The following is a 12206-nucleotide window of genomic DNA, read 5'->3' on the forward strand; positions in this document are numbered from 1 at the left end:
ATGCTTCATTAATGTGGCGCAATACAGTAAAGAGGGGTTAACGCCAGAAAAGTGGCGCAGCTGCTTTATTAAATCCCCCTATAGAGTTTTTGGAATCAGTGTCCTATAAAACTGGTTAAAAAATAGCTGGGGGAAGAAATGGGGAGCAGGAATGTTATATAATTATGTTGACCTCTCTCACGTTGGTCAAGTTCTCTCCAGTGGTGAGTTATATCATCATCGGTCATGCATAATCTGTAGATCTTAGTGGAAAACACTTATTTATCTTGTATTACGGAATATACCACATGCCTGCTAGAGAGAAGAGTTCCTTTATGATCTCTAAGACAAGCAAAGGATCATCTTAACTGTATATTTATTCTTGGAGCTGCTCCTGCTGGAGTATACATACTGTAGCCTCTGAATTAAGCTCCAGTCATGTCTATCTTGGCAGGCAGCTTATGATGAAATATAAAGGAAAGAAAGGGGAAAAATAATTCAATAAAAAAAACACAGACCCCACATACTGGACATTTTAGCTATGGATCAGCCGTGTTGGAAAAGCTTCAGCTCTTTCCATTCCTTGTAGACGATAAAGGGTAACTACATTTGTGACAATAACATTTACGATGGGCTTTGTGTTGGTATAATGAATAATATACATGGAATAGCTGGAGTGTCTGAGCTTAGTTCTCGATTTTCAGCAGGATTCATTTCTTGTATTTACAGTAGAACTTAACCTGGGTGTTGTCCCAATCAGGTCTCTATTGCTTTGAATGGTGCTGTCATTCTAAGCCCTTGTACACACAGTCAGAGATTCCAACGGAATGTGTCCTATCGGACCGTTTTGTCGGATATTCCGACTGTGTGTGGTCTCCATCGGACTGTTTCCGTCTGAATATCCGACGGACCAACTTTTCCAACTTGCCGGTAAAATTTTCAGACAAAATACTCCGATCGGACATACTCCGATTATGTGTAGCCTACTCCGATGGACAAAGTGCCAGGCATGCTCAGATCAAATTCCTAGACCAAAGCTATTGGCTACTAGCCTGAACGTAGTCCCGTCGTAACGAAATAATGTCATCACGTTATGTACAATCGGATTTTCCAACAACTTTGTCCGACCATGTGTATGCAACATCACTTCCGGACCTCTTCCGGAATTATTCCGTCGGAATTACTCTGACGGATTTGGAATCTCCGACCGTGTGTATGGGGGCTAACACTAAATGTACATACAAGAGAGGAGAACACAGGGATGATCTCATTAGTATTCACAAAAATTAACAAATCTCCTATGAATAAGTGTATAGCAGTGGCGGCCGGTGGAATTTTTTTTTTGGGGGGGTGGCAAACAGTATAAACCCCCCCCCCTCCGGCTGCTTCCCGTGCTTGGCGGCCTCCCCTTGTTCTGCTCTCCATGGGTCATCACGGCGAGAGCGGCAGCGGCTTCCGCTTCCTCCCTCCTCCTCGTCGGGCAATCGGGAGTCTTTACTTTTTGGCCAATCGGAAAAGCGGGTCTCACAAGCCACTTCTGATTGGCTGGATTGAGGATCAGTGTTTCAACAGAGAATATTCATTTGCTGTTGTAACACACCTGGGTGGGATCGGGGCACATTCTCTGCGACCTAAGCCCACCCGATTCTAGATTTAATCAGGTGCTTAACAAAAAAACCTCGGCCACTGTAATTCATGCACCCAGTGCCTTGAAAGGGGTCAGATGCAATGACCATGGATAGATTCATGCTATGCATGAATCTATCCTTTGCATATAGGAGGGTGGAGTGGAGAGAGGGGGTGGCGTTCGGGTGCCCCTAATGGACGGGCCACCGCTGGTGTGTTTCTTCGTTCAAGTATTAGTGCGGACTCCACTTTATGGGAATAAATTCCAAAGCAAGCTATACACGGAGCACATTTCTTTCCTTCAACCATGTGAACCCATCCACACAGAGAGTGTCAACAGGGCAATCCCTCCCACAGAACCATTGTGTTCTCCCAGCGGGGGAGCGAGGATAACAGTAATTATTGCTAGCGGCTATACCAGCCTCTAGTCATAACTGTATGTAAAATCCAGTAGGCTGGTTGGTCACTTGTTCAACTTGTTACATTTAGCCTGTCTATACATGGTTCAAATCAGTTCTGCTGAACCGGCCAAGATTCAAACTGTCCATGGCCGGCCCAAGCTTTGCTTCCCTCTAGGACTGGGGATGTAGCCACTACAAAAAACAAACAAAAGAGGGTGCACCAGCCTAGTGCCTTATCCCACAATGTTTATTGATATAAAAGCAACATGAGATGTACTCACAAACACGTGAATAAAACTAATCTTGCATAGCCCAATAATCAAGTCTATGACTGTTAGGCTATGGACGATTAGCTCGATGGTCAATTTTTATTTGCGTGTTTGTGAGTAGATCTTATGTAGCAGTACCCCTGCAGGAGCCACTTGGATATTGGTTTGCCTGGACCTCCCACTGATTAATCCACAGCCAGTTACAGGGTATTTTCACACAGCCAGGTGCACACACTCTTCAGCTCGTTATCTTTAATGACCAGTCTAGGGGATTCGTTTTTGTGTTTTAGTTGGACAATTTGGATAGGAGAAAGGATTTAGTAGGATACTCCAAATGAACTATTCACAGGTGAGGACCACTCTCTCAATAGAACTGTGTAGCACCATACAGTGCCTGTATGGAATAAACAAGTCCCTTTGTAGCTAAAGGAACTTTGCCTCTTCTAGACGCAAGCCAGTGTCTCCTTTAACTTGCACCCAGTAACTGACTTCTAGCACCCAGAGGGGGATCTTACAGCACTAGTCCCCAGGATCCCCTCTGGGGGGTCTGTACTCACAAGGTTCCTGAAGCACTCTTGGTAGCCTTCCTCAGTAGTACCAGAATCCACAAACATCCTCCCTCAGTCAGCTCTCACAAGAGGCCGCATGGCAGTCTGCGTTTAGGAGGGGCAACAGCCCCGCTCCTCACCTGGACCTCTCTCTCTGCAGAAGACCCAGAGCCCATGTGCTCCTCAGATATAAATACAGTCACCCAGCATGCCTTGGGGCACATCTCCTTCTAATTGTCCGGAGCTGTAAAGACATCCATGCTCTCACCTGCCAGGTTTCCTCCCACTGTCCAGTATACTCCATATCTATTGGATCAGTGTGGAACTTTCAAGACAGCATGAGTAGCACCAGAACCAACTGAGCAGACTCTATCAACCATTCACCACTCTGTTAAGCAGACAGAACATAAATCTGCCTAGCTGTTTCCCTGTTAAGCAGAGAAACCAAAAACGATATACACTCACTCCAGCACCTACCTAGGAGGATGCTGCAATTATGTTTCTTTTATATCAATGATCTCATTAGCGTGCTGCTCCTTCATTGTCCACTCATAGGTTGGGAGAAGATGGGCGCCCTAACTGTATTGCTTAACTGCATGGGATGTTGGGGAAATGGCATGAAAAGATTTAAAAATATCTTGGCTGGCAAGATAGCAGTAGATAGATAGATAGATATACTTTATTATCATTGTATACATACAACAAAAAATTTCCAAGTACTCTTTACAGCAGCAATAAAAACACTTCTCAACAAACCCACACATACATACTCCTAGCACATGCCCACATATCTATTTAAATATATCAAAATATAAAATGTTATTTAAAAATAAAATAAAAAATAAATAAATTAAAATGTTTTTTTTAGAATTCCACATAAAATTCCAAAAACACTGTACCTGATGGGATTATGGTGTGACTTAGTGGGTAGCACTTCTGCCTTGAAGCATTATGGTCGTGCTTGATTGCATGTTTTTTCTTTGCTCATGTTGGTTTTCTTTGAGTACTCTGTTTCCATCTTCTTTCCAAAGACATGCTGGGAGGTTCATTAACTCCTGTGTAAAATTGTCCCTAGTATGACGTTCTTCTGAGCATGCCAAATATGGCTGTATCACTATTCACCCCAACAGTGAAGAAAAGCACTTTGAATCCTCAGAGAAAAAAGAGCTACCGTATATAAATATTAACAAATACAATTAAATTAATTACACTATATTTTTGTATGTTAATCTTTTATTGTTTTGTAGCACGACCCCCTTGGGGACTGCTTGGATTTACCTGCTCATCTGCATCACTATGACCCTGTAAACATTCCAACCCACTTGACACTCTGGGTTTAGACATCTTTGCACCACCTTGAAGTAATAAGTCAAACAACTTAGTACGTTTATATTCTAATAACTTTTACTGGAGTACTTCAAAGAAGATCTTATTGCACGGGAGAGGTAATAGATCAACTGAGCTTAAAATAACAATACTAGCTCAGCAGAGGAATTCCTCTAAAATAATACAAGCTAAAGCAGTTTGGTAACAGCAGAATATTATATACACGTATGTACAATGAAATACCACTTGAACATGACCTGAAATGATAAGCAAGAGTTAAGCATTAATTCTGGCAGTACTTCTAAAGGGAAACCCAGGCCGGCCTATTTAACCTTTAATCCTAATGAGAGATCAAGCAAAACAAGAATGGTATAAGGGCCCTTTAAGCAGTAATGACAGCAATGTCCCTGTTGCAGGCCTGATGGTCTTCACCGGCAGTTGGAGCTCATTAACTATATTCAATAAGGTGCAATAACAAGGTAATGGTATTCGTCGTAATGGTTAAAGATAAAGATGTCTATGTACAGTGTTCAAATAGAAATGTGGTAAAGTATTCCCAAAGTAAAGCTGTCTGTAAACAGTGTCCCAATGAAGTATCAAAGAAAGGCTTGCAAAGGTGGGCAATTGCCCTCTCACCAATGACCAGGCCAATTAGATGCCTTCCGAATAGCGTTCTTGCAGCGCATCCGCTCGCGGCAACCACTGGGTTGTCAGACGGCCGAGTGATGCTGGATAGATGTTTGAAGAACAGCAAGCAGTGCTGGGCCCATCACAGCAGGACTGGAATGTTGTACACCACGTGGTAGACACACAAGACCCCGGAAGAAAAGAGCACAGGGCAGATCTCCGGCCTCTTTTATGCTCTTCCCAGCCATCTCCGCAATGGTAGCAAAGATCCCTGGGATATGTACTCCAGGTGTATAGGCTTGCGGAGGAATAGCCATTCTGAGAAACTACTAATCCCACAATCCCTTTGGTTTGGCCCATATTTATGATGTCAGTTAGTGACGCTGGGAACTAGAGGGACAATACGATCAATAGAAATGACAGGGAATTGCCGTACTTTGCAATTATAGTCCAGATTGCTAATTTTTTTTAACATAGGACAAAAACATAAAAATGAAAACAGATATGTAAATAACTAAAGATATATCATATAACAAAAAAAATACGACCGAAGATGAGTAATATCCCTTTTAAATACAGGGATATTACCATTGTTAAAGAGAACTAATATCTTGTTTGGGTAAAATTGTAAGAAGATCGTTATATAAAACCAAAGTTTCTTCAGATGATCTCAAAGCAAATGCTGATATTTTTCAAAGTCTGGTCAACATAAATAGTAACCAGAAAATAGAACATAAAAAGAAAATGAAGAAAAGATAAAAAAAGGAGGGGAAAGGGTAGGAAAAAGGCAGTCAAGATTTCGCCTACACAGATTTTAGGTATCAATAGATAAGTATTGTATCCAAGGTAGCCAAGTTCTTATTAAATTTGGTTTGTTGGTTATGTAAAGTGAAAGTGATCTTATCATTGATCATTATCTAATTTAATTTAATTTTGACATAGTCAAATTTTACTAATGACTGGTTCCAACAACATGCAATAGCTATTCAGGCAGCCAGGATTATATAATACATTTGGTATGTTTAGAGAGATCTTTATAAAAAAAAATTGGTATGTTTAGAGTGACCTTTATCAAATTTTTTGCACAATTTCTGGGGATCTAATGAGATTTACATTTGTAATTAAAGGGATAAAATCAAACATTTTGACTCTTTAAGGCCGGGTTCACACCGCTGCAATGCGGGAACGTCGCGAATCCGCTGCGTTTTCCCGCATCGCATTACTCCCGCCGGCAGTTCACACTGCCCTATGCGGACGGCTGGGAGTGTCAATGATATGTTAATGACACCCCCAGATCCGTCCGCATATCGCAGTGCGATCTGCCGACTCGCACAGGAATCGGATCGCATGGTGTGAACCCCCATGCGATCCGATTCTGTTGCGGACCCAAAAAAGGGTCCTGTGCGAGTTTGCTGCGGGAGCGATGCGAATTCAGCCATACTATCTGTATGGCTGAACTCGCATCGCTACGGAGATCGGATGTGATTTGCGGTGCGAATCACATCCGGATCTCCCCCCGCAGCGGTGTGAACCCAGCCTAAATCTGCGTATTTTGGGACATCGTCACTAAGTATGCACCATAGTTCCTTCCTGATCACAGTTCCTAAAACATCCAGAGGAACCTTGTCGATTCATTTGGCAGTCCTTGAGCGAACCACATTACCAGGGAACCAGGGAATTATATATTTGTATTTCACCTCTGTATTTGTTTGTCTCATTTTTGACTTAAAAAAGGCAGAAGTAGACAGTTAACTTTTGGTTGTTGCTTTTTAATAAAATATGAAAGATGCATCAGTGAAGTACCTTTTAGTATTTGTATCCAGGTCTTGAGCATTATTTCACAACCACTAATGACTCTTAAGCCACGTACACACGATCGGACTTTCCGACGGGAAATGTTCCATGACAGGCTGTTGGCTGTAAATCCAACCGTGTGTGTGTGCTCCATCGGACAATTGTTGTCGGACTTTCCGCCAACAAATGTTGGCTAGCAGGTTTTCAAATCTTCCACAGACAAATGTGTGTTGTCGGATTTTCCGAGCTTGTGTACACAAGTCCATCGGACAAAAGTCCAACGTACAAACACGCATGTTCGGAAGCAAGGATGAGCCAGAAGCAGGTGGTCTTGTAAACTAGCGTTCGTAATGGAGAATTAACATTCGTGACGTGGCAAATTATGACATTTGCACATGCAGCGTACAATTCTCTTCTTCTTTAGGCTGGGTTCACACTGCAGCGGTTTATGAGAACGGATGTGATTCGCACCGCACTGCAGTGCGAATCACATCCGATCTCTGTGCGATGCGAGTTCAGCCATACAGATAGTATGGCTGAATTCGCATCGCACACAGCCCAAACTTGTACAGGACCCTTTTTTTGGTCCGCAGCAGAATCGGATCGCATGAGTGTTCACACCATGCGATCCGATTTCTGTCCGAGTTTGCAGATCGCACTGCGATATGCGAACTGATCTGGGGGTGTCATTAACGTTTCACTGACACTCCCAGCAGTTCGCATAGGGCACTGCCGCCAGGAGGTATGCGATGCGGGAACCCGCAGCGGATTCGCGGCGTTCCCGCATCGCTGCAATGTGAACCCAGCCTTAATGAAGCTGCTTTGCTGGTGATACTGATGGAGTTATTGCAAACAAATTTTCAAAGGCTTTTTTTTCTAGTGATATCAAGAATATTATTATGCTTTTTTTTTTTCATTTGGGCAAGTTACCACAACACCATTACCCTGTAGTTTATAAGATCAAAGATACAACCATGTTGGTATCCCTTGTCAGTTTTAAATTGTATTTCTTAAAATGTAACTGCCTACTCCCAAACTGTCATTTGAAGTAAAGCACATAGCCAAGTATTATTCTCCACAAATTTTTTTATTGTGCATTAAAAAAGAAAACAAATAAAATTAGAGATGCTATCTGCCAATAGAACTTAACCAAAAAAGTACATTCTATGCATCCAAAAATATAGAAAATATACTAAATCAAATCATTATTATTCATCCAAAAAAATTATGTCAAAGCAATAACTCCAAGGCTAGTAATAAATAACAAGTTATCTCCTCTGATTCTGCAACATGTCTGATTGATGAACGGCCACTCAGAAACTAACTGAAAAGAGCAAAATTAAAAGCGGTAAATGAAAAGCACGAAATGAAAAGCGCAAAATGAAAAGCGCGAATCAACACTCACCAAACTTCTATGAACACGAAATTAGCAGGAGTCCAAAGGGTGGTGCTAAAGAGGTGAAAAACCACATTCATGTTTGTTGGCCGACAATTGTTGGCCGACAATTCCTTTCTGTTTGTATGCAAGACAAAATCCAGGCACACGCCTTTGGACAAACATCCAAGGTCTTGTCTGTGGAAAATCCGATCGTGTGTACGAGACTTAAGAGTATCTAAACTCAAGAGCAAAAAATTTATATATTGCAGCTTACCAGTCCTTTTATGTGATGGCTGCATTTTTTTATCCTTTATTCTTACCTGGAGATCTTGTCGTTAGCACACTTAGCCCCTGTACACACGGTCGGAGATTCCGACAACCAAATCTTTTTGTCAGACGGATTTTGTCCGAAACTGTTGCATACACACGGTCGGACAAAGTTGTCGGAGAATCCGACGTGATTACGTTATTTCGTTACGACGGGACTACGTTCACGCTAGTAGCCAATAGCTTTGGTGTAGGAATTTGATCTGAGCATGCGTGGCACTTTGTCCAATCGGAATTCTCTACACATGATTGGAGTACGTCCGATAGGAGCATTTTGTCAGAAAATTTTACCAACAAGTTGGAAAACTTGGTCCGTCGGATACTTCAATGGAAACAGTCCGATGTAGACCACACACAGTCGGAATATCCGACAAAACGGTCCGATCGGACACATTCCGTCGGAATCTCTGACCGTGTGTACAAGGGCTTACAGTGCTATGGTGACAATGCTCATTCAGTGTACTGTATCTACATCCATGTGGATTACATACCCCTCTCCCCGCTCTCCATATTCATAACATGGGGTGGGGGGGTTGTTCTGTAGTTCACTGAGGAGAACTCAATTGGTTTGATAAGACTCCCTTGAATTTCAGTGCAGACCTGGCAGCAGAGGAAGTTACAAGATCGCAAGATTTCTAGCAGGTTTTTTTTTGTTTTGTTCTTATTGAATGGATATGTTAAAAAACAAAAACAAAAAAAAACCGATTTACAATGTTAGATCTAACAGAGAAGAAGGGAGCAAATAAGAGAAGATTGTTGTTAGGGTTTACATACAATTTAACCACTTCAATACTGGACACTTTCACCCCCTTCCTGCCCAGGCCAATTTTCAGCTTTCAGTGCTGTCACACTTTGAATGCCAGTTACTCAGTCATGCAACACTTTACCCAAATTAAATTTTTTATTATTTTTTTGAGATTAATAGAATTTTCTTTTGTTGGTATTTAATCACCACAGTTTATTTTTTATTTTTTTGGTATATAAATGAAAAAATACTAAATATAAAAACAAAACAAAAAAAACATATTTTTCTTTGTTTCTATTATAAAATGGTTCAAATACATAATCTTTCTTTAGACCAAAATTTATTCTGCTACATTTTTCCAGTAAAAATAACCCAAATCAAAGTACATTATTTAGTCTGTGTGAAAGTTATAGAGTCTACAAACTAAGGTTATATACTGTATATTTGAAAACTGATCAGTCTTAATCATTCTCTATTCTTAAGGCCCTAAAATGCCAAGCTGAGGTATTTAGTAAGAAGCATGGTAAGTTTTTTGAAATTTAAATGTTTTTGTTGCAATTTTATGGAAAATTAAAAAACAAATTAAATAAAATGGGGATTTGGGATTTTCATTTTTATTTTTTTACATACTGTTACCAGAGAAGTACAGCATCATCATATGACTGATGTGACAGTGATCAGGGGTACTGACTAGTAACAATATGTTATTAAAATAATCATTTAAAACATTATTTTTTTTTGTTTTACTATTTTCTTTAACTACTGTGACCAGAGCAGTGCAGTATTATAGTGACACTGTACTACTCTGGGGAAGAATCAGCATTTTTTTTGGTTGCCCATAACAGTGATGCCCGCTGCAGCACAGTGGTGTAGTGGTTAGCAATTTTGCCTAGCAGCAAAAGTGTCGCTGGTTCAAAACCCAACCACAACACTTCCTGCCTGGGGACCATGCCTATTTTTTAAACTTGCTGTTTACAAGTTAAAATCATTTTTTGTTTTTTTGCTAGAAAATTACTTCAAAATCACCCTCAAACATTATATATATTTTTTCAGACACCCTAGAGAATAAAATAGAGGTCGTTGGGATACTTTATGTCACATCAAATTTGCTTAGCAATCAAACGCATTTTCTTTTTAATACATTTTTTTGAGTTAAAAATAAAAAAACAGTAAAGTTAGCCCAATTTTTCTTCTATTTTGTGAAAGATGATGTTACACCGAGTAAATTGATGTCATGCTTCAAGCTTGTGCCCGCTCATGGAATAGCGACAAACTTTGATTTCTTAAAAATCTCCATAGGCGACGTTTACCTATTTCTACAGGTTACCAGTTTTGAGTTAGAGAGGAGGTCTTTGCTAGAATGATTGCACTCGCTTTAACGATCGCGGTGATACCTCACATGTGTGGTTTGAACACTGTTTACATATGTGGGCGCAACTTACGTATGCATTCGCTTGTGCGCATGAGCATAGCCGAACTGGGCGCTTTCAAATTTTTTAATATTTTTTTACTTATTTATTTTACTTTTTATTTTTACACTGTCATTTTAAAAAAATGGAAACATCCCTTGTAATAGAAAAAAAGCATGACAGGACCTCCTTAATGTGAGATCTGGGGTCAAAAATATATGAGATCTCACATTTACACTTAAAATCAATAAAAAAATCCCTTTAAGACCATTGGGCGAGGTGACATTTTACATCGCTCTGGTCCTCCAAGGGCATAGAGTCGAGTGGGGGCCCATCATGCCCTCACTCGACTTCCTGCTCATCAGGCCAAAAGATTGGATCATCTCAGCCAGTTCTAGCGGTTCCGGTTAGCGACCACTTTTATCTTAAAGCGGATCTGCCTGCTGTTTAAAAAAATACCGGGTTATATGCTGCCATAACCCTGGTATTTAACGTCAAAGTACCGACGAATAACGACGACGGGCGGACTTGTAAGTGATTAAGGGCAGGGACTGATGTGAATGTACAATGTATATGTAAAGCGCTGCATAAATTGACAGCGCTATAGAAGTCCCTGGAATAAATAAATAAGCAATTGGTTTTATGAATGTCATTCATTCATAGCCAGCATGCACTATTGTGAGCCACAGCTATCACATTATACAGATGCATTATGATTGGCCCTGTCGTCAATAATGTTTGGGTCAGCGTCGCATGACTGCACAATTGCCAGTTAAAGCAGCGCAGTGCCGTATCGCAAAAAATGGCCTGGTCATTGAGCAGCCAATCCTTCCGGGGCTGCAGTGGTTAAACTGACAATTGCGCTGTCGTGCAAAGTTGTACCCAAACAAAATGGACATACTTTTATTCCCACAAATAGAGCTTTCTTTTGGTGTTATTTGATCACCTCTGCGGTTTACATTTTTTGCGTTATAAACAAAAAAAGAGCCGTAATTTTGGAAAAAAAAAAAACAATATTTTTTACTTTTTGCTATAATAAATATCCCCCAAAAAATAAACTAAAATATTTCTTCATCAGTTTAGGCCAATATGTATTCTTCTACATATTTTTGGTAAAAAAATCGCAATAAGCATATATTGATTGGTTTGTGCAAAAAATCTGCAAAATAGGGAATAGATTTATACCATTTTTATTATTATTATTTTACAAGTAATGGCAGAGATCTGCGATTTTTAGCGGGACTGTGACATTGCAGCAGACAGATCGGACATGTTTGACCCATTTTTGGGACCACTGACCTTTATACAGCGATCGGTGCTATAAAAATGCACTGATTACGGTGTAAGTGTCACTGGCAGGGAAGGGGTTAACACTAGGGGGCGATCAAGGGGTTAAATGTGTTCCCTGGGAGGTGTTTCTAACTGTAGGGGGATGGGACTGACTGGAAGAGGAGAGAGATCAGTGTTCCTAATCACTAGGAACAGCAGATATGTCTTTGTTCCCCTGTCAGAATGGGGATCTGTTTGTTTTCCAAATCCTCTATTTTAGAGAGAGCAGAATCCAGTTGCTCCTGCATGGATTGTATGCATTTAGAGTTCTGATTAGTGCGTGCAGCCGATTCATCCACAGCCTGTTCTATTATGTCCATTCTAGCCCCTAGACTCTGCAGATCTGCCTTAATAGAAGATGTTATCTGCATAGCATTTTGTGCCAGACCTGATGCTAACATCTCTGATAATCTGTTCAATAGTTGGGCCAAGTCAGGAGAATGGAGAG

The sequence above is a fragment of the Lithobates pipiens genome, unplaced genomic scaffold (genome assembly GCF_037356315.1).
Source record: "Lithobates pipiens isolate NorthernLeopardFrog02 unplaced genomic scaffold, aLitPip1_a1.2 Scaffold_19, whole genome shotgun sequence".
In the NCBI taxonomy this organism is placed as follows: domain Eukaryota; kingdom Metazoa; phylum Chordata; class Amphibia; order Anura; family Ranidae; genus Lithobates; species Lithobates pipiens.